General features: G+C 38.3%; 1 long non-coding RNA gene across 1 annotated transcript in view; it reads left to right on the top strand.

Moving 5' to 3' along the window:
• Positions 1 to 18,459: 18,459 nt before the first annotated feature.
• Positions 18,460 to 24,943, top strand: part of LOC137157356 (uncharacterized) — a 32,924-nt gene continuing 26,440 nt past the window's right edge. The window contains exon 1 of the long non-coding RNA XR_010921087.1: positions 18,460 to 18,563. This is a non-coding gene — a long non-coding RNA (uncharacterized lncRNA). The remainder of the gene's footprint in view (positions 18,564 to 24,943) is intronic.

Genomic DNA, 24,943 nt, shown 5'->3' with positions numbered 1-24,943 from the left:
ATTTTTTTTAATAAAGGTGCCCTGGTGATGGACACCATTCACAAATTGGTAAATAAAAAGAAACAAGTTAACTTAATTCAAGTAACCTTATTCATTCAGATTGCCTTTACTGGACTTTTGATCAGGCTCACGAGCTGTTGTCTATATATGCTTGCAGCTTTTATGAGAAATCACAACGCTTTGCAATGTCTGCAGCTGCATTTATACACACATCTGAGTGCTTTCCCATGCTCCTGTATCATACCTGTACATACCAAAAAAGTTTATCTTGTTGTAGATCAACACGTCAGTTACAGCTGAACTCCCAAAACTGAGGTACAGTATACTTCACTAATCAATGCAGTAAGAGAAGAAAGTCCTGGTTTGGCATTAAAAATATAATCTGAGTCTTTTGCTTGTGTAATGAAACTGAACTAATGAGCGATAGTAGTTTGCATATTTACATGGGAAAGTGTTTTTATTTCAGACACAAAGCAAACATTTGAGATGTTGCAAGTCTCCATGTACTAGAATGATTTCCTAGTTCACCATTAGTGTGGTTCATTTTGGGAGCAACTGAATATGGAAGACTTAAGCATTGACTTCCAATATGCAGTACCAGTTGACCTCAGCCTTGCTGGAATCTCCACACCGTATTTTGAAGACAAAAGAAACATTGACACATGCGGTGTGGATTTGCCATTCTAGCCATTTCTAGAGTTTCTTTACATAAATGGAAGAAGAAAATATGCCTTGGAAAAGCATCCATCTGATTCTGATGTCATGCATACTGGGATAGATCTGCTGAATTCCATGGAGTTACCTACTGTGAGATCAGAATGAATGAAATTAGCACCTGAGATGCTATAAGAAACAATCATTTTCATTTCTAGTTTACATATAGCATTCTGGGAGCTGACCTTCTGCGGTCTAAGTACCATCAGCTTCACTAGATTCATCAGGTTTTGTGGCTCCACACTTTGTCAAATCAAACCTTTAGTTCCTTTAGTCAGGAAAAGATTTTAGAGAGCAGTTCAGGTTTCTTTATAATGTTGTCTTGTATAATTCTAATCAGGAGGGGAGTCTAGGGTTGAGCAAAACACTTTTCTCAAGATGCCACTTTCCACCATCTTCAAATATGTCTAGTGTGGTAAAAATCGATCAGTCTTGTTACAGAATTCAGAATAACCTCTATCATTTCACATACCAGCTTGACCATAATCAAATGTACTACCAGTACTGGTCAGGGGAAAATTCAGAATTTTAAACCACTTCATTGGCACGTTGCTATTGAGCACTGAAAATCTGACCAAGATGCTAAAGGTCATAGATTTTAACAGAGAAAATCTCAAAAGAAAAGCAAATGACATTCAAGAACCTCAGCTTAAGGAAGCCATCCTCAACTCAGTTTGCAAAAGTTGGATGTGCCTTGCATTAGTCAGTTTAATTTTTCATTCACAGTCTAATACAATTCTCTCAGAATTGGTACCAAAGCCACACTTATTTCTATGAGAAATATTGATTTAGAACAAAAAGCATTAATTGATCTTATCAGTTATGGGAAAGGGCAAATAGGAAAGTGGTGTAAATTGAATAAAAATGGTTAGCATACACAACAATTTTTGCTGTGAGACAATTAAATTTTTTAATTTTAGTGTTTTTTTAAATTATACCCAAACGGTAGATCTCAAGGAGCAGATGCATTACCAATCTTTATTTTTTCTTTCTTCCTCTTGGCTTAGAAAGGAATACAATTATCAGGCTAGGCTACATGGGCTGTGAAATGAAAAGACACTCAGCCATTTTGTAAAGCATAATGAGATGGAAAAATACAGTCAAGCCTACAACTATTCCTTTCCTGATTATTGATATTGAGTTTTATTAAAACACTTAAAAGCTTGGAGGGGATTAAAGTCACGGTTCTGTGCCAGTCTGGCTGCCATGAAAATGCCATTGCAAGTGATAAACCCATGTTAGAGGAACACAGGTGATTCAGAGGAAGTCACAAATAATTTCAGGTAAAACAACAGTTTTTAGCAGCTCTTTGGAATGAGTTGGGTTTTTTTTAAGATTCATTTTTACTGCACTTGAATTTTATCTTGTACAAAACAGCTGTTCAGCACTGTAACCTCACAGCTTTGCAAAAGCAGTAATTACAGTGAGTGCCATTAAAAACTCAACTGTCCTCACACCAGCTTCCTGCTGTGACCATGCTATGCAAAGTCAGAAGATGCCATGGTACCACTATCGCTGCATATAGGAAAATTCTGTATTATGAATCCTAACTGCTGTACATGGTATATGAAAGTGGAGTAAAGTCTAGAAGTAGGTGAGTCACAAAAGGTTTGGAAGTTCATATTTGGTCCAAGACTTTATCAAATCCTTACCTGTTATAAATTGGCATAGCTCCATCGAAGTCCAGTTTACACCAGCTGAAGAGCTGAAGTCAGTGGTGTTGTGGCAGTTTACACTAGCTGAGGTTCTGGACTAGAAGAGATTAAATTTCAGAAGGCTAGGTGGATTTGTCACATCTACAAATCTGAGCTGGAAATCTGGGAATATTTTTCCTATGGCATTCTAGTACTTCTGGTTTCTGGCCAGAGCCCAGCAGATTTAGAGGACATTCATCAGTAATTAGAGACAAAAAATTGTAACCTTTTTCTAACTACAGAAAAGGTTGATTTCAAGATACATTTACATTTCAGTGAAGGTTCAGGTGGTATCTTGCCTATCTGAACCAATTCATGCAACCATAACAAGGGCCAAATGCTGCCTTCAGACACACAAGTGAACATTCTATTGAGGTCAATAGAGGTTGTGTACACTTATCTGAGGGTAAAATTTGTCCTATTCTCAGTCTGAGCTCCAGGATGTTATTGTCTCTTTCTAGAAATTCAGAGACAGAAGATTTCATCTATGCTGAGATAATACTCAAAATTTTCTTCTCTGCTTAGGGACCCAAATCAGGGATAAAGCTACCACTGTACTAAGCACCATGCAAACAAATAACACAAAAACTCTGTGCTCCAAAGAGCGCACCATCACTGTCATCACAGGGTGGCTGGGACCTTTAAGAGGAGTTGGGGAGGATGAGTAATAATGAATGATGTCATATAACAGATGAGTCAGGTGCCTGAATCAGGTTACAGGTAGTTAAGGAAAAGGCCTTAAGAAGGCAGATAGGGGGAATAAGGTGGTTCTGGTGGAGTCCTGACTACAGCTTTTTTGTGTTTGAATTTTGAAAGGAATTTTAAAGAGCGAATACTAGCCTCAGGGAGGAGGGTCTGATCCATCTTGAAACTGGGATGAAGACTTGGTGGGTTTTTGTTCTTTTGGGATTAGTATACCCTGGAAGGGGTGGACTTTCATTAAATGACTTAGCCAGAGGGCCAAGCCACTGGCTCAGCCAGGCTAAGCTGTGGGTTTTTTTTCCAAAAAGTCCTGAGAAGAGAAAGCAGAAACAGGGTGCTGCAGAGCTGCCCCAGACCATGAGGAGATCTATTTTCACTGTTCATATAGTGTGAGGTCACATTGATATTAACAGCCTCTTTTTAAAAAAAAGACCTCCTGACTGCTCCAGAAGTGTTGGTTATTCAGATAAGATTTTAAAGGGCATTGTAAGAGAACAACTGTCTATTAACAGAAATCTTTCCAGTTCTTAGCTTTTTGTTTCAATACTCATAAGTTGGCTCTCAAAAACATTTTACAGTGACAAGAACATGTCTTATAGTCAACATTTAAAGTGGGTGCACTACCAAGAGTGAGCCAAATATTACAAATGTTAGTAATGCAGCACCAGAAAATCAAAACCAGTTTGATTTCCACTGGGGAAGAAGAGGCATTAAGAGCACCGAACAACTGAGTCTTCCATTTTTGTAACAGTTAAAGCCAAAGGAATGTGATGTGAGCTCATAGCAGTTGTCTCAGAATCCAACTGTTTGGAATGGGAAGCTGAACAGGAAGTTGATATCCAGACACCTTCATCTTTATTCTCCTTTGCTGCCTTCACCAGCTGAGATAACTGGGATATGAGAAGTAAGCAATGGTTTTTTTTTCCCCCATTCTGATTTCTACCTTTGAATACCATAAAACTCATTACTTACTCTAATAAAGAAACAAAATTCAATGGAATGGTCTTCCCCTCCTCTCTAGATGACTTAATTATACTGCAACAAACCTAATAGCTGGTTGTCCATTTATTAGTCTTCCTATGGATTTGGTTTCTTTGGAAACTAACTTTTTAAAACCTCTTTAGTCTGGGGAATTTTAATTAAAACCACATTACTGAAGAAATCGCTTTACAAAGACTATGCTGAATAGAAATTTAGAAATAATATTTAGCGAAACATTCAGAGTAAAACAAATCTTGCCAAAGAAAGTTAAAAAAAAGCATAAATTCTGCAACTCTGAATACAACAAACAGCTGATTATTAAAAGAACCATTGAGATGAAACCCCTGAACAGTATCCGATGAAGCTAATTCTAGTCTGACAATTTACTTTAAAGAAACTTCTTTATTTTGGAGTAAGTCTAAGTCATACTTTAAGCATGTGAATAGTTATATTGACTTCAGTAGGCCTACTCCCGTGCTTAGTTACATACATTCTATATGCTTTGCTGGCTTAAGGCCTTAGAAGATACTCTGAGAGGTTTTTTTAACTACAAAGGGCATCTGAGAATAATTTACACTGTATCTGTTGGGGTAAATTTCAGAAGGCCACCTCACTGTTGCAGGAACAAGCTACGACCACGATGTTTGTGTTTGCATATTGACACCCGCAGTTGACTTGTGGGAGCAAAGCTGAGTACCTGTGCAGGTGTAATTAGATGGTCAGAGGAACAGGTACTTGGATTTGTGCCTAATATTAATCTTGTAGACAAAATGTGTGCCTGCAAAAGAAAAGCTGGGCCTCAGCCTAGTTTAAGATCTCCCCTATTATATTCATGACGTGAAAATTTGTCATAGATGCAATAATACTATGAATACACTGTATGGAAGCAGTACACATGCCATCAATTATATGTTTGTTCATCTTGGCATTAGGCAGGCACTGGCATTGTCCTTTGGTGAGGGCTTTGTTCAAAAACTGAGAAACAAACAGCAGATTTCATCATAACAGTACAATTAGTTCTGTAGTGCTGCAGTGAGCCACTAAAGGAAGGTGATATCTTATACCAGCTGGGACCGTTAGTTGAAGCTGAGTTTTGTTCCATAAAATTAAATATTCATGCTCAGCTGCCTGAATCAAATACATGGATCCATGAGGAACTCACAGGGCCCAGAACCACAACTGGCACAGCTTGAACTATTAGGGTTGCTCATTGTGAAATGGATTCAATTTTAGATCAAACCACTTGACAGAATTAGTGAGATTTGTCCTATGGATCTGAGGAATTTTCCTCTTACCACAGGGAACTTTCTTTCTCTCTCTGTAGTCTGTCCACATCTATTAAATGACATCATGCTATATATGAAGTGAACATGAGGACTAGAGTTCACACTGATTTAGGATCCTGAAAATGAAATTAGGCCCTACTGTTGAAAAGCTGTGTAGAAAGACTGTTAAGCTCCCTGCATTGCCAAATATTGTATTAAAGCCAGCACTCATGAGATCCAGGACTGTAAGGAGTCCAACTTACGCCCTCGCTAGATAGGCTCAACCCATTTTACCTAGAGTATGAGGGACCAGGTGTACTCTAATTTATGCCTCTAATGAGAGCGCTGCCTGAACAAGCACTGAATAAAGCCTGTGTGATTTGACCCACACAAGCAGCAAATGTCTTCCTAACGCTTTCCCTTGCAGCAGAAGAAGCTTTGTAGCAGTAATTCAGTATGTTTTATCAAAGTTTCAATAGTTTAAAATGAAAACTTTATTTCCAAATAACTTTGCCTGCCTTGATACTTAACTACAGAATTATGTGCTGTTTTAATAATGTATCTCCTTCCGATTGACACAAATGAAGAAAAGCGGCCCCATACAAAATGTTTTATTAGAGCTGAATAAATAATTCATAATGAATAGTTTATTCAACACAGTTTGCTTCCCATTTTGTTCACAAATTGGCTATGAACAGAGTGTGATTTTCACAGCTTTATTAATTATTCAGAATGATTCACTAAATAATACTTGGTCTCCAGCTCATTCACATTCACTTTATTATGAATATTTGATATTTAAAATGCAAGATGTTTGTTTGGACAGATAGAGCCTGTGTTATGATCCTGTTTGGATGGTATTGATCCTGTCCAACTTGGAGGAGCATTTCAATTATTAGAATCAGGTTTCCAGCGCAAGTATTTATGCTTTCTAATTTGAAATTTACTTTCCATGCATGTTCTGCAATATTTGCTTTCAATTTGCTATTTTTTTTAAAGAATCAACATTCCTGCAAGTAAACTCGTTCACTAGAAAAAACGAGAGTCCCGTAGCACTTTAAAGACTAACAAATTTCTGCAGGCATAAGCTTTCATGGGCTGCAACCCACTTTACACATTAATACCACCCTATACTGAAAACCAACTGACTGCAATACGTATCTTCATGCCTCCAGCTTCCACCCTGGACACATTACACGATCCATTGTCTACAGCCAAGCCCTAAGATACAACCGGATTTGCTCTGATCCCTCGGACAGAGACCAACACCTACAGGATCTCAATAAAACATTCTTAAAACTACAATACCCACCTGGAGTGGTGAAGAAACAAATTGACAGAGCCAGACGGGTACCCACAAGTCACCCACTACAGGACAGACCCAACAAAGAAAACAACAGAACCCCACTGGCCATCACCTACAGCCCCCAGCTAAAATCTCTCCAATACATCATTAAGGATCTACAACCTATCCTAGCAGATGATCCCTCACTCGCTCAAGCCGTGGGAGGCAGAACTATCCTTGCTTACAGACAGCCCCCCAACCTGAAGCAAATATTCCCCAGCAACTATACACCATACAACAAGAACACTAACCCAGGAACCTATCCCTGCAACAAACCCTGTTGCGAACTCTACCCACACATCAGACTCTAGTGACACCATCACAGGTCCTAACCACATCAGCCACACCATAAGGAGCTCATTCACTTGCACATCTACTAATGTAATATATGCCATCATGTGCCAGCAATGCCCCTCTGCCATGTACATTGGCCAAACCGGACTGTCACTACGCAAAAGTATAAATGGACACAAATCAGACATAAAAAATGGTAACATCCATAAACCAGTAGGAGAGCACTTCAAGCTCCCAGGACACTCTGTAGCTAACTTGAAAGTTGCCATACTTCTACAAAAAAAATTTAAAAAACAGACTTCAGGGAGAAACTGCGGAGCTGGAACTCATCTGCAAACTTGACACAATCAAACTGGGTCTGAATAGGGACTTGGACTGGGTATCTCATTACAAGAAGTAATTGTCACTGTTCACACATTCTCACCTTCTAATCAATGGTTGTGAATAGGCTTCATCTACTCTAACTGAATGGACTTTGTTTATACCTACCTTCCCCATTTTTGTTTCTTACCCTTGGATGTATATATATACCTCCTATCTGATTTTTATTTCATACATCTGACAAAGTGGGTTGCAGCCCATGAAAGCTTATACCTGCAGAAATTTGTTAGTCTTTAAAGTGCTACAGGACTCTCGTTGTTTTTGCTGTATACAGACTAACATGGCTACCCCCCTGAATCTTTCACTAGAATGTTCACAGAATGGAAACTCAAAAGGGGCACGAACAAAGACATATACACAGCCACAGTTACAATAGTAAGGATTAAAGTTTAGAATGCTATAAATGTAGGGTGAAATCCTGACCCTATTGAAGCTAAGGGGAGTTTTACCATTGGAGATGGGATTTCATCCTCATGCTTCAGGACATAAATCAACCATGGTGGTGGCTGGGAGGAGGGGGTTATGAAGAAACTTTCCCTATGGGTAGATTATTCCAGTAATGCCTACTACAGAATTTTTTTTTGTTTGCGTCTTCCTCTGTAGTTCCTTTGTCTTCCTCTGGCCACTATTGAAGATGGAATACTTGGCTAGAAGCCCATTTCATGGGCAATCCTGAGATTCTGAAGGAAAAAAAAAATCCATTCCAAAACAGAACAACCCCCCCAAAATGTTCGAAATTGCCCACTAAATGAAATTCTGAAAAACATATTTTAAATTTGAAACATATTGTTCTGATTTTGACCATTTTAAGATTTGCTTCTTTAATATAAAAACACATTTCACTTTGAAAAGTCACTTAAATGGAAAATTGAAATGTCCTATTCCAAAAAAATGTGAAAATGAAATGTTGAAATGTTATTAAAAATACTTCATTTTGTTTTTCTCAATGAAATTTTGTTAAAACAAACATATTTATCAAACTATTGATTTAGACTAATATTATTTTCCATCAAACAAGTCAGCAAAAAATGTATAACCAGCTCTACTCGTTTTCCTCATTGTTATGGGATTAAAGATATTTAAAATCACCTATCTCAGGTATTATGAGCATGAATGAATCAATGTTTTCACAGAGCCTGTAGACCATAAAGTAAATGTAAATATTGTTGTTGTTCTCTCAAATAACATTTTACCACGATATTTAATGGACTTTAAATTAAAATGCCAATTACAATCTGATTGGTTTTTTTAATGCCATTTTATTTTTAATTGCAGCATACAGAGAGCGCTTCTATTTAATTGTAACAAGATTGCTGAAATATTACTTTTATTCACATATGCACTTAAATGAGGGCAAAACCTTTACTCATAATTTTCTGCAATTGGAGTAAATGAGACCATTTATCTCAGCACATGCAGCGTAGCTCAAAGGGGAGGAGCTGAGTGGGTTCTATAGCTATGTGAAAGAGTGGAGAATGGCCCCAAAAGTAGATGTGACAGTGTGTGTCTATTTGGTATGGGAGTTTCAGGATAAAGAGAAAATGGTACTATTCTGATGTACAGATCCCTCTTTTGTACTGCAAAGACCTTCCATGAGCCTATGGGAGTTCCTCACTGATGTCACCACTGGGATCTGGTGATGTTAACACTAATTTGTATTATTATTATTTGTTGTTAATTATTTGTAGTACCTAGTGCTTCAGGCCTGGACCCCGTTGTGCTAGGCACTACACACATGCAGAATAAAAGGATGGTCTTGGCCCCATGGAGCTTACAATCTAAGCATAAGACAAGAAACAGCAGATGGATATAGACAGATGGGTGAGTACAAGTAAGCAATGAGATGATATTGGCCAGCATGATAGGTTGTGCTCTTTGCACACTAGCAGCTTTGTCAAGTTTTTTTCGCAGGCACCACCGCAAAGGAGAATTTTGAGGGAGGATGTGCAGGTGGAGGTTGCTTTGCAGAGGTTTTCAGGGCATGCCTACCAACCATGTGGGGCAATATGGGAGAAAGCAGAAAGAAGCTTGTTTGTAAATGTAACAAGTAGGCAATGGAGGGTGATATCCTGGGCCAACTGAAGGTGAATGTTGACAGTTTGATAGCTAATGAGAGATAATAGGTAGGGTACGGCTTGACTATGAAGGGCTTTGAAAGTGAATACAAGCAGCTTAAATTTGATGAAACAGGGAAGGAGTATCCAATGGAGGGATGCAAAAGACAGGGTTGACATGGTCAGAGTGACAGGCTAGGAAAATGATCTTTGCTGAAGCATTCTGAATGGGTATGAGCAGGAGAAGATCACATTTGTCAAGGTCAGAAATGGATATTGCAGTAATTGAGATGAGATGATGAGAGCTTGGAGAAGAGTTTTCCCTATGGAGATAAATAAGAGAGACCACATTTTAGAGATGTTATGAGGAAAGAATTGGTGAGATTTAGACTTAGCCTGGATGGACGACCTAGAGAGAGGTCCAAATCAAAGATGACACCCAAGTTACAAGCCTGAGTGATAAGCAGAACAGTGATGTTGTCCACAGTGAATGAGAGAGGACATAGATAACAGTGCTTTGGGCCAGATCTCCAGTTCCTTTGTGCTGCTTCACTGGTAGAGAGGGGGACTTAAAACTGCCTTTAGCATAGGGGAATCTTCGTCTGTCATAGAGCTGGCATAATCAGCTCTACACTAGCTGCCACTGGTCCTCCTGGCATAGTAGACATTTCAAGGTGTGCTGGAGGTGTTCCAGGGACATTCATTTGGATGAAGCTACTTGCAGTGCAAAGCTCTACCCAGGAAGAGAGAGGATGGCAGCAGAATCAGATCCTTAATCCATGACCAGCAGAGGACTTAAGCACAAACATTGATAGCTAGAATCAAACGTGGGAATCGTCCACGCTAGCCTTTAAAAACATGTTAAATGCCTTCAGTTAATTGGCAATAATTAATCTGAGGTAGAAATGTCTAATGAAGATAAGCCCTTGGAGAGTGCTTTAGAATAGGTACCTTGCATCTAGTTGGTCAATGAACAAGTTGCCTCTTCATTGAGGGATGGCAAGAAAGCCTTTAAAGACTGTATTAACCTCTAGGCATGGAAGAAAGAGTCATCAGCTGTAGCTTAGTAAGTGGCAGCCATAAAGATGGTTGGAATTTGCTGGTCAAATGGCTTATAGTTAAAAGAATCTGCAATTTTATCATGCTCATCAGAGACATATAAAAGGCCATTTGTATGTTCAAAATTATCCAGTTTGCATGGTCAAAGATCATAATTGTGTGTGCCTACACAGATCAGGACCCCATTGTGCTAGGAGCTGTATAAATATATAGTGAGACAACCCCTGTGCCAAAGAGTTTACAAATGTTCGTTCATAATATGAACACTTGACTTCACTTGGTCCTCTGACTGGAAATTGTACTGTTCCTGCTATTGCACCGTTCATTGTCTCAATGTTTTTAGAAAATGATCAGTAGCTAAAAACTTTGAATGCAGTGGGTATTTTTGGACTGCCGTCTGCCATGACACAGTGAACAGAAGCTGTAGTGAAGTTTTTCTTCCATGAGCCCTTTGGTATCTTTCTCCTTATTGTTTTGAAAAGAAAAAGTAGAAAATTGAAAATGAAGTTGCAGCAGTGCGTGGGAGGAATGACTGTATTGTACGTGCTTTCTGCAAAATAGACCAGAATAGGCTTTCAGCCATCCACACAATTAAAGTAAACAAGGCTAAAAATAATCCTAGTGTTGAAAACAAATTGATCTTACAATATGATTATACCTAATTTTCATGGACTTCATGTCATCCTGCATTCACAGCATAATTTCCATTTTAGCAGAATGGTAAACATTTTGTTTCATCCAATCATTCATTCTTCCTGTCCTAAGGAACAATTTTATGTGCAGAGAAACAGGAATGGAAAGATCAGTGTCAAGAGCCTTTCCATGATAAATGACGTCTCTCTCTCTCTCTCACTCACACACACACACACACACACTCTCCCTTCCTGTTTCCCTGCCACACTGTTACATTCTTGGCACATACTCCAAATTTGAACCAAAAAAGATAGACCTCGTCTTGTGAGTCATTTTCTTGATTGATCTAATTTACCTTGAAGGTTAATGTATTCTAAACTAATTCAGAGATTAATAACCACTTAAAGATATATGAAAGACATTTAGCTGTATACCAGACGAATGTTGTAACCTATTTTATTATCTCTTCAATGACTTTGGGAGTTCATTTGATGAGATTTAAAGGGAAATTTGATTGTATGATATACAGAGTGACAGGTGCAGAGCATAAAGTATTTTTCAAAGCTTACTCCTGTTAATACGGAAAACAAGGATGTAATCCTGTTTGCCTATATTACATTTTTCAAATGAAACATATTTATTTTCAAGGTGAGAACTAATTTTCAATCTCTTTAGGCATTTATAGCAGACCTGTCATTGGCATTTCTACAAGGATCAAACAAATAGTAAGAGCTATCCAGGACAACCAGTTCTCCATCCTGCTATTGACCTTTCAATGTTCTATAGGGTTTCCTCCTTCTGTCATTCTTTGGGGAACGCCGTGACAAAGAGGCAGTCTGGCCACTGCAAACGGAATTGAGGAAGGTAGAACTATTCTTGATCATTTTGGGAAATTTGTACTAAAGTCTTCAAAACAAGCCCCCCCCCCAAGTCTATATGTAGGCTTTGTTAAATGTAGTGTTCTGGACAATTGCAGCTGCTGTGGTAGGTTCCAGGAGAGGTGGTCTCTGAGGTAGCATGGTCAGATCCTACTTAGACTTTTAGAAATCAACATCAGAACTTGGAAGTCAGTTCAGTAGTAAACGGGGGCACAGTGCAGGTTTCAATTTGGAATGAGAAGTGCTGAGCACTGCTGCAAGTTGTGCATGCACAGCACCCCTAGCTATCAGGCTTGAAAAGAATAAATATAGACAAGATGCAAACCATTAAAACCAGTCTAAATGAAATCTGCTGGTTTGTTGTGATAAGGAAGGCAAAGCCTACTGTGGGCTAGGGCTGGAAAAGGTTAACAACCTCGTCTGCAGTTGAGTCTACCCTGCCCTCCATCTGGCTGAAGTCTCAAGCCAGGAGGGAGAAACTCCCAGCCTTAGGTGATGAGGAGGAGGAGGGAGCAAGAGATAAAAGGGAGCAGCAGACTTCATCTGGATTCCTGAGGAAGGGAAGTACCTGAAAGCAATACCGTATCTCCCATCCCATTGTCCATCCATCATTCAAACCCAGTTTCTTCCATTGAATTTCCTTTGGTTCTATTAATAAGTGATATAAAAGGGGAAAAAAACCCTCACTCTTCAAAAACAAACAATAGGAGCAAATCTCCCTTTTCACTTTCATTGTGTCTACATTGAGGAAATTAAGAGACCTCTCCCACCAGATCTAATATTGGTTCCACTGAAACAGAGCTAAAACTGGGGGTGAGGGAGGACCCTGTGTAAACAAAGCTCTGGCCAGAAACACAATTTTCATTAAATCATCTTAAAAGTACATCCCATCAGCTGCAGATGAACTCACATTCAAATTAGCTGAAATATTTTGGTAAATGTTCTTTATTTACTATTTTATTTTCTGTATTATGGTAGGGCCTACGAGTGCCAGTCATGGACCAGGACTCTGTTGGGCTAGGTGCTGTTAAAACACAGAAGAAAAAGACTGAGTTAGGGTCTGATTTTCAGAGACGCAGAGCACCCTCAACTCCCATTGATGTCTATGAGAGCTGCAGGTGTTAAGCACCTTTGAAAATCAGCCCCCAGTGCCATTGTTTACATTAGATCATCTTCAATGTCAGTGGAGCTGTTATTGCTCTGTTGATTCACCGACCTTTACTGACCCCTTCACTGACTTTTTTAAAAAAAAGGCACATTAGCAAAAAAAATAAATATTACCTAAAACATATTTGCATCTAGAGCACAGTATCCCAACACTCAATTGAGTGTCTTTGTGTACATGACACAGTATATCTGTGTATTTATCTCAAACCACTGTTGCATAAACAGTGAATGTACAATGGGCTAATGCTGGCTACCTAATTTATTTCCAGAAGTTATTGATGACTTCATAACTCATGAGTGTCGGAGCAAAGCCGGGCCCAGAGGAATTTGTGAAGGGTCATCAATAAAGAGTGGAAATAAAGGATGTGTCTAGAAAATCAGCCCTCTTTATGCAACATTAAATCAGACAAATGCCAAGATGAAACCTATCATCTGCATTTCCCACATCAATGAATAATATGGAGAAAATGGTCTGGAAGTATCAATGTAGAAGAGAAACCATAAACAGGATGGTGACTCTATGAAAATAACATGATGGGGTCTCAGATGTATATTTTCCAGACCAAACTGGCCCAGTTCATTGGCAGCAACAGTAAAAAATTTAAGCAAGAAATCATCATGTCTCTGCTCTGAGCAACTAGGAATGCCTTTCACTCTGATACGAGTTGGCTGGCTGATGGGAATAAGAAAACTGGTAGAAGATGAACCAAGTGACTGGTACTGGTATGTGTGACACACAGGCCCTTTGGCAAAGGGTCCTCTGTTCTTTGCAAGGAACTTTCAGACCTGAAAAACTCAGTACATCAAATATTTTGCTTACAGAGTATTTGTCCATAAAGGGTAAAATGTAAGGTCTCTATTGAAAGCTTTCAACTTATTGATGTTCATAATCATGATGTTTGTGGCTGATATTTAAGGAATAATGTGTCTATATTGAAGCTTATCGCCTTATGATTAAGTAGAAATTTCAACCAAATTTTCAATGAGAAAGATGAAAATTTTATTAAAAAATTGGAACTGATGAAAAATACATAATTTTTTATTATTGATTATTTCTGTGGTAGCACTTAGGCCATAATTAGCATACAGGGCCCCATTGTGCTAAGTCTTATGCACACACCTACTAAAAAGAAAATCCCTGCCCCCAAGAGCTTACCGTCTTAGACTCTGTATCACCTATTTTATTATGAAATGAAAGACTTCCATTGACTTCAGTGGGCTTTGGATCAGGTCCCTAGACCTCAACGGCTCTTTTTGGCTTGGTGTCTCATGACAAGGTTATTGCAGTGCATGAGATGCATATACTGAAATGTCAAGTGCTTCTGTGTTTCCTGAGAATGAGTTAGGCATAATATTTCAACATTAACATTGCATTTCCAGGATCTGCTTCATTTCCAGTTCAATTTGCTATAACATTCCTCTGTTTAATCCTGTAGATATACAATAAGCTCAATTCTGATTTAAAAGTGTTAGGCTCTGAAGACTTGAAGATAGATAGATTGCTTTCCTAAATGTAAAATTGAGGATTTTAAGCATCATGTTAAAATCTGTCTCTTGTTTAGGGTTGATTCTAAAACTTTGCTATATCTGCTTTTTGGCGGAGAACTTTAGAAACAAATGTCCACATGTTTAAATTGCTTTTACTTGAATTTTGTTGCAGGTACTTTGAAGAGCTTAGTGCAAAGGTGGCTTTAGGATTCTAGATAACATATCTTTAAATATTATGGGTAATAAAGTAAATCCAAAAGATTCAGTGACAAAGGTACTTCAGGGGATATTGATTCACTAAATTATGCTGATTGATTGCAAGTTTACATGTTTATAAATTTTCAATAAGATAGATCATGACTTTCTTTGTATTTTCTATTTGATTTCCAGTATCTGCATCAATTGCAATTTTTCTTTCTGGGTTGCCAGTGAGATTCTGTAATGCTTATGATTAAATGTGCAATTAAGGCATAAACACTATAAGCACAAGAGATTTTGAAATTAGGATGAGACTATAACACTGACATCAAATTTAAATGTCAGCACTGCTGGAATAGGAAGTGGGACTTTTATCTTTCAGTAAAGAACTGTGAAATTCTGCCATGCATATTGCTAATGAGTATAAAGCATGATGAGGTACCAGGACTTGATGTACCCAATAACAGTACTTAGGAACCCTATAATAGATTTTTCCCAAGGTAATTTCTGAAATGATCTGTATGCTGAGATCATACAAAAGATGTGGAGTAAATTATATTATTTTAGCTGGTTTATCAACTTGTCGTCATTTCTCTTTCCCTTTGCAATGCAGCATTGTAAATCTGACACAGAGCAAGTCACTAAGATTCACTGGCCCGTCTAGAGTTCCAGTAATATTGCTATGAAAAATACATTAATTTGTCTATATGGAAAGGATTTAAAGGCTGTTGCATTCATTTGTTACCAGAGACCAAACACTTAGTCACACATGGGCTGTTCAGCAAGAAAATCATCTCTTCTTCCCAAGTCTATTAACAGTACTTTTACAGAGTGTTGAGAAATATTTATATTGGAGCATATTAATGAAGATGACATCTAAACTTGATGTATTAGTACTCAAAAATGTGATTAAGTGCCCTGTTAATTAACTTTTTTGCCATGATAATTGTAAATGTGCAGTCATATTTTAAAGCCATCTGCACTGCCTACAAAAGACTGATATGACAGGAATGATGATGATTACGTATAAGAGCAATAGAGGACAGCCTAGAAGTGGCATAACACATAAAACCAAGTGCTGAAGTTCCAATATTATAACAGTTTTAAGGAAATGGGCATCTTTGCCTGTTACTTCTGTTTCCACCACCATGGGAAAGACACTGTCTATAATAGTTGCTATCGACATTTTAATTTATTGTTTGTGTTACAGTAATGCTCAGAAGCCCTAGATACCATTGTGCTGGGCACCATGCAGACCCATAGTGAGAGACTGTCCCAGCCCTGAAGAGTTTGCAATCTAACTAGACAAGAGAGACAGAAGCTGAGAGATGAAGTTTTATCATCTCATTTTGCAGATGGGGAACACTGGTATGGAAAGTGAAGGGCCAGATTTAAAAAACAACCAAACCCCAACTCTGCTCTTGTTTAGACATCAGACTAAATGGGCACATTTTCTAATGGGCTGAGTGTGGTGGGAGTTGAACTTATTGGAAAGACTGGCCAGAAGTGTCACAATGGGGGCTGCAAGGTGCTGAGCACTCTTGAAAATCCCTCAGTGATTTGTCCAAGGTCACACACAGGGAGTCCATGTCAAAGTCAGGAATTGAAGCCAACTTGTTTTTAATCTAGTCCAGTAACTTACGTGCAAAACCACCCTTCCTCTCATACCGCAAAGCATATCGCTTATATCTTGGTGAAATTGTTGTGTTTAACTATGCTGCCATTTGCCTTTGCTGTGTTCACAGATTTCTGAAGTGTCTTTTTCCTAAACCCAAAACAAGGGGAGAGTTACTGCTGCTTCATCAGCAAGGAAAGAGAAGGGTTATGGGTGTGAGTGTGGGTGTACTGATGACCCACAAGCAATAGACAAAACTGGGGCACCCACAAAGCCAGAGTGTGACCAAGTTAGGGACTTCCATTCACTGCAACATTTCCTGTGGTAGCAAGCAGGTAACCAATGTCAACCTGCTATTCCATGTGCAATTGCATGATCAGATTATACATTACATATTTGTTTAGACCGTCCTATATCTTCCATCCTATGGAGTGTTCTAATCTCAAATCTGACATTTCCAGCAAGACAAGAAGGTGATGCAGAACCGAATGTCTCCGAAATAAAAAAAAAATGAAATAAGGGGACCTCTTCTATATGTCCTCACCTCATAAAATTTCCAGTGAGCAAAAAGGGAGTTACCTGATTCTGCAAGCCCTACATTCATGGATCATGGGATACATTTTCCTAGGAAATTAGTCACTAGTCAAAAAAGCAGATTTCTGAGCCAGAAAAGTAGACCTCTGAGTGAATGTGGAACTTTCAGATTCAGTGCACACAAGTGTTGGTGTATTGAATATAGTGAAACTGATCATAAAAAAATTTGTACTACATATTTTCCTGGTTTTTTTGGTCAAAATTCTGCTTGATGAACATTTTCTTAGCAGAGCTAGCAGTGAAACATAGATGTTGGTTTTCTTTATGTTGTATTAGTGAAAATATAAGAGGAAATGGTAAGGCTGGTACTTTCAGAAAACAGCCTATTAAATTAATCCCAACCAAACAAAGAGGATAAAAGGGCTTACTTGAAATGCATCCTTTGGAGATGCAGTTCTTTCTTTATTACTTTTCTGATTGCTGGGTTTCGGCGTTTAAGAAGTGACATTCATTCCTACTACCTTTGATTAATTTTTTTTTAAATTGCTTTGCTTTTTTGAACTTCTTTCATTGACAAGACCACTCTAGTAATGACTGTAAAACATTTTGTCATCCCAGTTCTGGAACATATTTCCAACCAAGCGAATATATTAAATCCACTCTACCTCAATGCATTTGCATTTTGCAGTTAATAATGAATTAATGGTCTGTACAGTTTTAATGAATAGAACATAAATGAAGAGCCAGAAAAGGATATTAAATGGAATGAAATCCATGAATGAAGGTTTTAATTACACTTCCATCTTTAGGTCATTAGCTGCATAACCACCTGTGGTGAACTGATAATTACTCTCTCATGATGCTAATGAATTTGCTTTACACATTGAATATAATTTCATCATTCGGCTTAGATGCATAAAAATATTAGCATCCTTTCTATGAATGGTTAAAATCATGGACAACAGCTATGTACCAAAAGAAGAGCGTGCAATCAACGCATAAGAGTGTAATTCTTCTCAAGATACATAAAGCTTCAATTTGCAAAGCCATCAAATTGGATCTCAACTTTTCATTAATTTTACTAGGTATAGGCACCTAAACCGCTTAGACAGCTTTGTCAATTTTAGCCAACATACACTTGGTGGTTCATAAAAAGGAACAGCCATGTGTCTTGAGGGAATTTACACTCAAGTTATTTACACTCTATATCTTTGTTATACATGCAATTATTTTCAAGCACTCAGAAGTGTTCTAGCTACTTCCCATAAACAAGTGAAGACATGCATCCTTTCCCAGTGAGTTTATGCTTTCACAGACACACTTTATATAATATAATACAAGGAGTATACACAAAGAGGCCCCTTTTATCATAATATCATGAATACTCACGAGCAGCTGGTTTCATTATTTATTATTGGTATTTTGGCAATGCTTAGGGCCAATCAACAATGGGGCCCCGTTATGCTAGGCAAGGTATAATTATAGAATAACAAACAGCCCTCACTCCAAAGAGTCTACAATCAAATATCAGCTAATCCTGTACCATGAAGCCGGACTACACGTATGTATCAGTTTCACATTAACTCTCCTATCATAATGTTGGGTCTATACTCATGAAGTATGTTATAGTGGCACTCAGAATGTTCTGCTGGTTTTATATCAGTTTTTCATACTAGAGCTCTGCATAATAAAAATTCCACAACCTTGAGAAATCATTCTCTCTCTCATATACAATACAATAGATGAGTCATGAGACACAAGTGCAAATAAAAAATCAAAATGTTTTTCAAAAACAAGGGAAATTCCAACACAAAAAAACTGTTAGAATGGAGTAAAGGTTAGTAGACTCAATTCATAAGAACCACAAACATTACCAAATAGCTAGTTTTGACTATTTAAAAAAATGTTTTTGTAAGGCTTACTACCCTTAAATTACTAAATTGAGCTCTCAAAACTAATTGCACCTTAACACTTTTTTTTAAATTTGGCAATTCAGATACTAGATGGAAGAATAGAGTGAAGAGCCAGCAATTGTCTCCTAGGTTACTGAATTGAATATAACAGCATCTCATATTTGAGGACTGAAAGCATATAATATGAAAAAAACTGTAATTTAAACCATATGCTCTCAATCAAGATAACATATGCTCTATTTCTTTTATGAAACAATAAAAAATAAAAATAAAAATGCAGTGACTAAATGACACTTTTTTTTTATTCTTTTAGGATTTTTCTCTGTTCTAGTTTAGCATTTTAAGTGGTTATCAAAAAGCTAATAGTCAACTGTGGTCTGTTTTCTGACCAGCTTGTGTTAATCAGGGATAAATCTGCTGCCCACCATCACACCATTTAACTTTCCTTTATGATCAATTCAAATAGACCTGAGGGAGGTTCCAACCTTTATGGCACTCATGATATTCCAGGGCTTTATGTTTCCTTCTGACTTAGACTATGTTTTTCTTAAGCATTAGCTGAGTTTGTACCTGGAAGAATAAACTGTTGTTGGGAAAATCCACATACAATGAAATTTTGAAACTACATGCCAGTTTTAAGAAGCACAAGTTCAAAACTTAAGTCAAGACTGAAACAAAACAAAACAAAAAAAGCTGACTGGAATTATAGGGATGCTGTCAACTTTAAGATCATACTTCTGTCTGAATGTTTTTACCTCTTATTACAAATAAAATCATTTTAGATGTTAACAGAAAAGGATTAGTGAAAAATGTTTCTTTTTATTTCCATTGGGCTATTTGACTGCACTTGCTGAACAGCAATTTTCACTGTGTGGTCAGTTAATTAGTCAGTTTCCCTTGTCTGTTTGGTTTATACAGCATTAAGAGAGGGAGAAACACTTAAAGTTATAGGAAACTGTGATTGTAAAAACACAAACAGTGGTAGAGAAGGAACTCACAGTAGGTGTAGTACCTGATATTACTTTTAACTCATTTTGTCAAAGTGGCCAGATTTCAAGTTGATTAATTCAAAATGCCTGAGAGTCATGATCACAAGAACTCAGGCCTAGATCCTCATTGGTATTTAAGTTCCTAACTTCCATTGATTTCAGTGGACGGTAGGAGCCTCAATACTTTTGTGAATCTAGGTCTCAGTGAGTATTTGATAGTAAGAGAGGATATGGGGGGGGAAAGGTGAATACGGAAGAGATGATAAACTAGAAACAAACTCCATATGTGAATTATTTATTGTCAGCTTTTTAGCAAGGACATTTGGTTCTGGCTAGTAAAATATTATTTTGAGCTAATGGAACCACAGCAGTATCAAGGGGATAATATACCCATCTAATATAATTCTGTTGTTACAGTTCACTAGAGCTACTCAAAATAATATCTGCTTGTGAGCAGGTGGTGTTCCCCACCAACTCCCACGTGTTTAACACCCTGGGCAGGCTCAAAATTCACCATCTTCCTGGGGATTATCTATATTAACATAAACTCCCACCCCAGTCTTCCCTTCAGGTATGGCTATTCTTTGGATCCTGCTTTTAGGATTGCTCAGCCCCACATGCTAAAATCCTCTGACCAAAGAGACCATTCCAATCTCTGTTATATCCACTGTGGGTTAACAACCCAGGGAGATAGCAGGGCTCAATTAACATCTCCCTACAAGGTTTCAGCACCTTCAGCACCGGGTGTGTGAAAAGAAGAACCCAGCTATCCTATTATGCCTTTTCTATGCTAAGATTTGTCAGAGCTATAATTCTAAATAGTTGCAGTTCCACCAATGGTGACATCAGTGGAAACTCAAATCGCTTAAGGTTTTTATTTATTTATTTATTTATGAGTTTTTACCCCCATTGTATCTCACCTTACTTTGAGCAGGTTTAGATGGGTCATGACAGTGAAAATGCCTGAGCCTATCTATATTATAGCCTTCAAGTGCTACAACTTGTGGGGCTGACTAATTGGGAATCAAAGGTCTAAGAAAGCATAGAATAGACCAGTCTTACAATGCAATTGGTGCAGCCACTGAAAAATCATGTCTCCGTGGTTTTGCACATTCAGATTTTATGGGGATAGGTCAGGTAAGTGGTTCTCACAATCCACTCTGTGGATCCCCGTTTGGTATTCCATGAGACCACCCAAACAGACAAAGAATGTGGTAGCGAAGACAGGAAATAGAGTTGGGCAAACTGAGCAGAGCAGATACTCTGGAGAAATGAATTCCTGAATGTAGTTCCCTTTTATGCTTTGCAAACATTCCATGAGCAGACTTTGATTTTTACAGATTTGTTTATTTGAATTAATTGATTAATATTACTGGACATTAAAAACATATTTCAGCCTATGGGTTGGCAGCTCACAAACTATCCACAGGGATTATTGCTTCAAATATTTATGATTCATAATTTATTATTTTCAATTGGAGCCAGATTTTACAAAATGCTCAGTGCGTTGGTGTTATGCCAGGCAGAGCCCAATTACTGCTGCCTGCAGGTTCTGGATACCAGGTGAGGAATAAAAACACACCCACACCAATTAGGTATGCGTATCTTTAATCATGGCTTACGCTCCAGTCGGTGGAGGGAGACCCTAATGAGCTCTGCGGAGCAGGCTGCAGGGGATTTGTACCACGCAATCCTAGTGGATTCATGGCCGAGTCTCATTGCGCAGTTGCATTTCAACTTTTATACAGCATTCTCTAGGCAAGCATTGGCTAATTTACAGCACATGATCTTCTTTCCTCACTTTCTCCTCCTTTTGGCACCCAAACAAGCTACACAGCGGGTTGCGAAACCAGCTCAGCACCTTGTTTACTGTGCTGTGCTAGCAATTCTAATCAAACGGGCTCAGACCAGCCCCGCTGCGTCACTATCTCCAGCACGTTACAAAATCTTCTGAGCCCTGCCACTAAAATTGGGTACTGGTTTTTGGTTTTTTGGTTTTATTAATTTGGCCCTTATTTAGATGCTTAAAGGGGAGCTGAACTCTTTTGGAAAGCCGGCCCTATGTCAATGACAGAAATATGATTAGACATCTCAAATTTTGTGACTCTCAGCCTCCTGTCTTATGCACTCTACCATGATGGGTTTTCCCCCCAAATATATGGGTGCTTTCACTGTACTCCAGAGGGAAGACAATGCCAACCCACAGCTTTCCACTGATTTTATTGACTTGCATGGGAGTTCTGCTGACTAATGGGAAGGCATGGTTCATTATTCTTCTTAGGATTCTTATTCTAGGCTTCTAAAGCAATGTTTTTCCCAGGAAACTTTTACTGGTCTGTTAGATTGAAGGTTTATTTTTGCTTTTTTGGCTTATCTGTTGTGGTTATATTCATGTAAATATATGCTGTGTCTACTTATGTTTTATATCTTCAACACAGTTCGAGTAGTTTTTGTTTTGTTTTGTTTCTTTGTTTTGATTTTTTTTTTGGTGATTTTTTTGCATTTCTATTTAGGCAAGTAGTTAATTTGAGATGTAAAAATGAAAGACCTTTCTAGATGGGTAATTTTCCACCTTGTTAGGTATTTAAAAATACTAATGACCATGTGTCCAAAAGCTGTAGAAAGAATTAATATGTGTGACTTGGGGAAAATATGGTAAGTAATACTCTTGAGCTCAATTTTCAGATGCATTTCTGTAGGCCAGAAACTAACTTAGGGAATTTCACGCTGCTAATGATATCCACAAATAAATTGTTTTCATTAGCAACAGAGTGTCTCCTAAGCCTTGTGAAAGAAGGGAGTCTGTGAAAAATGTAGCCTCTTAGGTAGCATGCAGGCTAAGATCTCAAAAAGTTAAGAAAAATGTGAACGCTTTTGGTTGCCTAAATTATGCACACAAAGTGAGCAATTGCACATGAAATATTCTCCAGTCATTAATTGTGCATGCTGTTACATAATCTGCAAGTACAGTTGTGTACATATTTATTTTTAAATCGGGCCCTATGGAAGGCTAGGGGCCTGGCTTTGTAATGTACACACAGTATGGGAGGAGTTAGCAGGAAAGATATGTGATCAGACACATTGGGGAACTTCTGGAAAACCAGGGCTTCTGGTTCAGACACTATTATTCCTGTGGGCTCCCAGGGGAGAGTGCATTGCACAGGGGAGGGTAGCTCTACCATCCTGAGTGAGGATACATCATGCACTCCACTCTGCACTGGCCAGCTGAGCTGATCTGTATTGGAAGCAGAACCATGGCTTCAGCATCACACCAACACCTTTTCAGCAGCAAGTTCACACAGAAGCACAAAAAAGGAACTGTGCCTGGGCTTCCCAGCTGCGTTGTGGCCATCCCCAATGCAGTGGTGTGAAAAGGGGTGACAACTTGCACCATCCCCCCTTTGCATAACTGCAGCCAGCCCTATTTTTATTGCTTATACCATTGTCTGGTATAAAGAAGCCAAAGCATTCCCCAAAAGATTTTTTGAATTATTTGGGCTTCTTAATGTTGTTGTATCTTTGTGAAATGTGTTAAATGACATTAGACTTCAATCAAAGAAGTGTTTTCCTACAAAAACTGATCTCAAAGAGTCACAAAATACTAATTTATCATGTTTTTTTTCCCTAGTGATTCAGAACGTGAAGCATAAGAAACACTAACACATACAAACACTTGTGGAGCAGGATTTTCAGCTAGTATAAACTGGTGTAATTCCATTATATTAGCAGAGCTACACCAGTTTATACCACCTGATGATCTGGCCTAAGCGGTGTAGAATTTAGATCAGGTCACATGATCCTCCAGCATGTGTGTGTTTCACTGGGGTGTAACAGGGAAGCCTGCCCTTTTAAAGGCCAAAGACCTGGGGCCTGCCAGCCCTGTTCATGGCTGTTCCCTATGAGGAGCTGCAGGAAAGAGCAGATGGGGGAAACTGCAGAGAGAAGTTGAAGGAGGGGCAGGCTTCTTCAGTAGTCCTTGGAGGAGGGAGATTCCAGGTGGGAAGCCCTGGAAGCTGTGGCTGGATAGAAAGCCCCAACTGGAAGTTTTATTGTCCTTTTTGTGAGTTAGTTTGGACAATAAATGGAGCCTGATAATTTCCTAGGGTGATGAGGAAGGTTTCTAGTATGTATAGGGTAAATATATTTTAAGAAACAAACTTTACTAAGTCCCATACTTATGATCAGATGGAGCAACTTAATAATATGCTTGAAAAAATATATTGTCAGAGAAAAGGGTAGAGAAACAGAGAAAAGTATAGGCAAATACAAAAACACAAGGCCATACCTTACTAACATAATTTCAGAAAGATAATTTTTGGACCCAGTCTTAAAAGTGCATGTGGAAAATACCCAGTGTACATGTGCTAGCTGGGATTGTGCACACAAAGGACGGTGTGTGAGGAAATCTCCAGTTTATGCACCTTCGTTGGCCATTATTTAGCAGGGCTGGTCAAAGTTTTTTGAACTTTGATAGCATTTTTGGTTGAAATGTCAAACTTTCCCCTGTTTTGACCAGCTCTAATTGCTGAGTGCGCACAAGTTTAATAATTTTGGACTTTGTGTTTCAAACTCCTCAATGCCAAAGGTAACAGTGGTTGTGATATTTCTGTTGTGGACACTTATCCATCAGATGCCAGACTGAGACCAAGTCGTTATGTAGTTTCACTGGGTATTCTCCACAGGGGCTGAAGTGAAGCAGTTGTGGAGTGGCTCTATTACTACTCTGCATCCTGGGAAGGGAAAAGATTCCTTCCCTAGCCAACTTCCTCTTGAGGGCATTATTTGTCCCTCAATACACAAAACACTGGCAACAGCTTCTTTTGCGAGACCTGGAAAGTTTTTTCTTTTTTTATCCATCCCTTCATTGCACAGTTTCCTTTCACTGAGACACCTATGTTGATTTGAACTCATTTTATGATAATTAAAAAGGAAACTGTGCATGATTTGAATGCTTAAATCATTTTTAGTGCAGAAATTCCCTAAGTTTAAGACATATGGCATATAAAAAGACATAGATGCTCTTGCATATGGCTTTTTGT

The sequence above is a fragment of the Emydura macquarii genome, unplaced genomic scaffold (assembly GCF_026122565.2).
Source record: "Emydura macquarii macquarii isolate MOO-44397 ecotype Brisbane River unplaced genomic scaffold, CSIRO-AGI_Emac_v2 contig_1483, whole genome shotgun sequence".
Taxonomy (NCBI): domain Eukaryota; kingdom Metazoa; phylum Chordata; order Testudines; family Chelidae; genus Emydura; species Emydura macquarii.
The sequence above is the reverse complement of the archived record's forward strand: the minus strand, read 5'-3'. Positions and strand labels throughout refer to the sequence as shown.